This window comes from Nicotiana tabacum, chromosome 1 (genome assembly GCF_000715075.1).
Source record: "Nicotiana tabacum cultivar K326 chromosome 1, ASM71507v2, whole genome shotgun sequence".
NCBI classification, from domain to species: domain Eukaryota; kingdom Viridiplantae; phylum Streptophyta; class Magnoliopsida; order Solanales; family Solanaceae; genus Nicotiana; species Nicotiana tabacum.
The window spans coordinates 154983589-154989588 of NC_134080.1; the positions used below are offsets into that span (position 1 = coordinate 154983589).

At 37.1% G+C, this 6000-nt stretch overlaps 1 protein-coding gene across 23 annotated transcripts in view; it reads left to right on the forward strand.

Moving 5' to 3' along the window:
* Nucleotides 1-5361, forward strand: part of LOC107829777 (uncharacterized) — a 29225-nt gene extending 23864 nt beyond the window's left edge. For 4 of the 23 annotated variants that reach the window (XR_012709903.1, XR_012709899.1, XR_012709882.1 and 1 more), the window contains 2 exons: nt 4199-5042; nt 5177-5361. The gene's annotated coding sequence lies outside the window, so the exon portion shown is untranslated. Of the gene's footprint in view, nt 1-482; nt 619-1493; nt 2151-3964; nt 4073-4198; nt 5043-5176 lie in introns of all 23 variants that reach the window. The other 19 variants (XR_012709902.1, XR_012709880.1, XR_012709866.1 and 16 more) reach the window with 14 other exon arrangements.
* The last annotated feature ends 639 nt before the right edge of the window (nt 5362-6000 follow it).

The window sequence follows — 6000 nt, forward strand, 5'->3', positions numbered from 1 at the left end:
CCAATTAGGATACTTTACCTCGCGTATTGACCCAATTTTTAATAGCTTTTGGACCTCATCTTGAATCACCTGATTTTTGAAAGCTCCTTGCTTTCTTTTCTTTTGCTTTACTGGTGTGAAGGATGGGTCTTCATTTAGTTTGTGAGTCACCACATCCGGTGGTATCCCTGTCATATTAGCATGGGACCAAGCAAAACAGTCCACGTTAGCTTTTAAAAATTCAATCAACATACCTCGCATGTCTGAGCTTAAATTGGCTCCAACATAAACCTTCCGTTCAGGCCATTGCTCAAATAATATCACAGCCTCGAGCTCTTCAATTGTTGTTTTGATATCTTCATTCTCTTCAGGTTCCTGAATTGTATCAGGTCTCGAGTCTAAATCTGTCTTTTCTTGTTCGATTGAGTTTTGATCCTTGATACCTTCAACTGTTTCATGTAATTGCTATTTTTCTTTATTTACGGTGCTCGTATCTGTTACAGCGTTGATACTTCTGGTTGTCTGCTGATTCCCACGAATTTGGCAAATTCCCCACGGTGATGGGAATTTAATAACTTGATGTAAAGTTGATGGGACAGCATCCATATCATGAATCCAAGGTCTCCCCACGATCATATTGTAAGCCATTTCCATATCTACTACCTGAAATTTAGTTTCTTTAACAACACCTGTAGCAAAAGTTGTTAGAATTACTTCTCCTTTTATTACCACACTTGAATTGTCGAACCCGGATAGTGTATGCGCCTTAGGTATCATTTTGTCTTCAGCTTGCATTTCACGTAATACCCTTAATAGTACAATATTCACGGAACTTCCTGGATCAATCAAAACTCGTTTTACATTAGTATCATATACAAGTAAAGATATTACCAGTACGTCGTTATGTGGGGTCATTATTCCTTCGGTATCTGCATCATCGAAAGAAATACTTTCGTTTTCTAAAACTTGCCGTACCCGCTTCCCGTGTGTTATCGTTACTTTAGAAACCTTGTTGGAAGTCGTATAAGTTACATCGTGAATATCTTCACCCCCACTTATAACATTCACAGTTCTCTTGGGTGAAGGGGGTTTTGGTGGCTCCTGCCTATTTTTCATATAGGCTTGCTTACCTTTCTCACTAAATAACTCAGTGAGATACTCTTGTTTCAATAGATGATCCACTTCACTTTGTAAGAATCTACATTCTGAAGTTTTATGCCCGTGATCATTGTGGAATTCGCACCAATGGTCTGGATTGCGTCTATTTGGATTTAACCGCATCTCTTTTGGCCATCGTACCTTATCTCCTATGCTCCTCAAAACAACTATGAACTCGGAGGTAGTGACATTAAAGTTATATCCGCCGAACCTTGCCTTTAAACTACTGTTATTATCACGTGACTCTTGTCTGTTTCGGTCATTTCTGAACCTTGATGAAGAACCAGATTCCCTGTTCCTCGATTTTTGATCATATCGTTGACTATCCTGCTTTGATCGTGAGTCTTTCCCTGCAGGTCCCATATATGGATCGTACCTGTTTTTACCTGATCTTTTTTCGGTTTCTGATCTCCTGGAATTGCTCCTCTCTTCATGACGAAACTGAGGTACGGTATCTTCCTCAATTTGCAACTTCGTACTATACCTGTTATAAACGTCATTCCACGTGGTTGCAGGAAACTCTCGAAGGCTTTCTTTAAGTCTTCTCGTGGCTTCTGAGCTTTTGTCATTTAAGTTGCTTGCAAAAGCTATTGCAGCCCAGTTATCAGGTACACGAGGTAAAGTCATTTTTTTACGTTGGAATCTATCAACAAAATCCCTGAGCAACTCGGAATCCCCTTGCTTGATTTTGAAAATATCCTCCATTCTTTTCTTAACTTTTTGAGCTCCCGAGTATGCTTTAATAAAAGAATCTGCAAGCTCAACAAAAGAATTAATAGAATTTTCGGGTAAAAGAGAATACCAGGTTAATGCACCCTTGGTGAGTGTTTCTCCAAATTTCTTGACCAGTACTGATTCAATTTCTTGTTTGGTCAAGTCATTGCCTTTCACGCCTGTTGTAAATGCAGTTACGTGATCATGTGGGTCTGTTGTGCCATCATATTTCGAGATGTCTGGCATTTTGAACTTTTTAGGGATTGGAAGGGGAGCAGCACTTGGTTTCCAAGGTTGTTGTGAGTATTTATCCACATCCACTCCTTTAATTACAGGGGAAACTCCAGGGATTTACTCAATGCGCTCATTTTGTTCCTTAAGTTGTTTCTGCAAAGTTAATACTAAATTTTGCAAATGAGAATTATTTGAATTACCTGGTTCACCTTCCTGTGGTTCATTGGGGGTTCCTCCATCTCCAGAATTAACAAGGCCAGAACGAGGATTCTCCAATGTATTATTATTAGGTGTAGGTGTGGGTGGTGCAACAGGTAATCGACTAACTAGAGCCTGAAGAGCTTTGTTAACCCGTGCATCAATTACTTTTTGTAAAGCTTCATCCACCCCTTCAAAATGTTCAGATTGCTCTTGTTGATCAGCACGAGATTCAGGAGCGGGAGTGCCTTCACGAGATTGACGTGGTGAATTTTGAGGGGAGGGAACCACGTCGATGTTCTGTAAATCTCCTTGATTTTGATGGATTTGATTTTCATGGTTTCCCAAGGTGTTTTCACTGTTATTGTTGTTTGACATGATGATAACAACGGCTGGAATGTAGCTTAAAAGAGAAGATTATCAGATTTACGGTAACGGAACCAATTTGTTTAACCAAAAATTTGAGTCTTTGGTCAAAGCTTTAGAAATATAGAGAAATTCGGGTTACTGATAATCTAGAGACGAAAATAATAAAAGACTTTAGAGAATAATAAGTAATTTTGTATTTCAGTATAATCTCAATAATATTTCTTGTCCTTACAGATGTTGAGTCTTTCTCCTTTTATAGTTGATTCTAGCAGAAGATGTAATGTCTTTGTCTTAATGAGGCAATTATGAGCAATAAATGACATTTAAAAGAAACGCTACACAATCATTTCTATTTAATTCAGATTCTCTAATGTATTTGATATTTAATGTTGTATTTAGATTCTTTTACGTCATCAGATTCGTATCTTCAACTTTTTCCGATCTTTGATCTTTAAATGACTCGAATAGGTACGAGACTCGTACCTACTTTAGTAACGGTCCACACCTATGTTGCTTTCTTTTCCCCATATCTGTTGTCGCCCGTGCCTCTTGGCTATTTATTACGTTTTGACCTTTTGACCAGTCCACGTGTCATGACACGTTATCTTCAATATTCAGACACAGTTTTTTCCCAGTACAGTTACTGTAGAGAACTTTTGCAGTTCTTCATGAAATTAGGTGTGAGGAGTTGTTGAATGAGGAGCTAGAAAAGGTGAAGTTCTAATCATGCAAGAGTTGGAGAGTTGGTCTCTCCTGTGAAACTCAAGAAGAAGAGGGAGCTACTATGGATAATAGGTAGCTCATATTTGATAGGTAAGAGATGAACTTCTCACTTCCTAGGTAACTATTAGAAGTTTTGTAGGTGCTTTAAATTTTAATGGATGGTCATGTATTTCGTTGATTGGGGTATCAAAATTTTAGTTTATGAGACAAGCTGATGGATACTTATTGGTTTCACATGTATTGGAATATCAACCTCATAGCTTATAGAAGAGTATGTCAGACAAATGAATGGTTCACATTTCTGACCTTCGGGATAGAACACAAATTGAAGTGAGATATGTTTAAGTGGTACTTTTTATGTTTTATCATTTAGTGTCTTAAATATAATGAAATTGATCCAAGAAGAAAGTTCTTGACCTAAATGTCGACATAGGCCAAAGGAGGTAGTGACAAGATGCAATGTAATGCAAACGTCCCTTATGCGAAATTGCCAATTATCTGGGGTTCAGGGACCTAACAGGCAGTGAGGAGTATGCAATTTATGTGTTGTATTTTTGCCTTCTGAATTCTTTTTTCGCTGTAATATTAGAGCTACTTGCAAAATTTTATGTGTGCGGCTGAAGGAGGTGCTGATATTGATGCATATACTGAGGAAAAGTACGTGCACTGGTATAAATTGGTACTGTCGTATTATACGGTGAGGGAACTTGGTTTCCTTGCTTGTCGCTCTCTATTTCCATGATATAAAACTATAAATCAAATATTTTGGTTTTTTCTTGATGATATGTAATTTCTGAAATTATGTTGTTTTATTATATGTTAGTGCCGGATATGAATCCGTTCAAAGGTTTATGCAACACCGATGTCATTAAGATGCATGATCTGGTTGATTGGGAATTGTGGATGACTCATATTAAGAGGCAAGAAATGATCTTTTCGTTTCCTCAGTAAACTGTTAGAAGTTTTTTTTCTGTTACTTTATTTTTCATATATTTGGTCATGATATTTTATTAACTGTGTTTTAGTGAATATTGTATATAAATATAAAAGAAGTGGATGGTACCTATTCGTTTCGGGCACATTGTTATATTACTCATGAAGAATTGGCTGCAAGAAAAAATAATATAACTTAAGAGATCTTTGCCAGACAGTTATCTTTTCTTCATGTTTAAGTAATAATATTTTCTTCTCTTTGTTTCTCTACCGTTCTGAAAAGATCAATGTGCACAACATAGAAGATATGATCCTCATTTTTTTTCATGACTTAATTTGTATTAACGTATTTTGGTTTGTGTAAAGAGTAATTCTAAGATTGAGAGATAAAGTCTCTCTCACCCCACAACCATTTACTTTTCAAAAGGAAAAAAAGACTTCTATTCTGGTTATATCTGAGCACATATTTTTCAGGTGTTTAATTTAGTTAAGAATGCCATGTATAACAAGTCGAGCAAATGCAGATGGAAGTCGACTTTGAAAACAACTACTTAATTTCCACATTTCATAAAAAATATATAGGTAGAGTGCTTATAGCCTTATGGTGGACTAGAACTACAGAAATTTGGGTTTGATGTATTTTCAGGAACAACAAATGGTAATGTATGTGCATAGAAAATCAAATATGTACAAAGAGTTGAACTGTTAGATACTGATAGCTGCCTCTTTTGGTGGTAAGTTCGTGGCCTCCCAACTGGTTTGACGGATTTAATGGAAGCAATTGGTTCGAGGACTGAATTTCTTGGAAGTTGCCATCATATTCAATATTTGAGACATTCTCACACATCATTATTTATTGCTTCTACAGGTGTCTACACTGCCGTTATCATCGAAGACTGCAAAGAAAACTGATCATAGCATTATGAATGCATCACATGTTGTCTCTATGTAAATAATATTCTCATTGATGTAAAGAATTTGTCATCTTCAACCATGCAACATCCAAGAATGGATATTTTGTTTCTATATGGATGTAAATAGTTGTGACGATCAGGCCAGCCGTCTCATGAGTTACCGCTCTGTTTTTTCCATTTCTGCTTCTTATTGTTTTGTTTATCAATTCTATATGTAATCGGGTTGGTTGGCTCGAGTTCAGAAAGGATTTGGTAAAGTTTGAGACACTTAGTCTCTTTTGAGGAAGCTTAAGTTAGAAAAGTCAATCGGATGTTGACTTACGTGTTAGAGGGCTCGGATGTGAGTTCTGATGGTTCGGATAGCTTCGGGAGGTGATTTGGAACTTAGGAACGTGATCGAAGTGTGTTTTGGAGGTCCGAAGTAGATTTAGGCTTGAATTGACGAAATTGGATTTTTGGCGTTTTCCAGTTGATAGGTGAGATTTTGATATAAGGGTCGGAATGGAATTTCGGGAGTTGCAGTAGTTCCGTTGTGTCATTTGGGATGTGTGTGAAAAATTTCAGGTCATTCAGACGTGGTTTGATATACTTTTTGATCAAAAGCATAATTCGGAAGATTTTGTAAACTTAGGCTTGAATCCGATGTGTTTTGGTTGATTCGATGTTGTTTGAGGTATTTTGAAGATTGGTACAAGTTTGGATGGTGGTATGTGACTTGTTTGTGCCTTTGGTTGAGGTCCCGGGGGCCTCTGGGTGATTTCGGGTAGTTGTCGAAAAG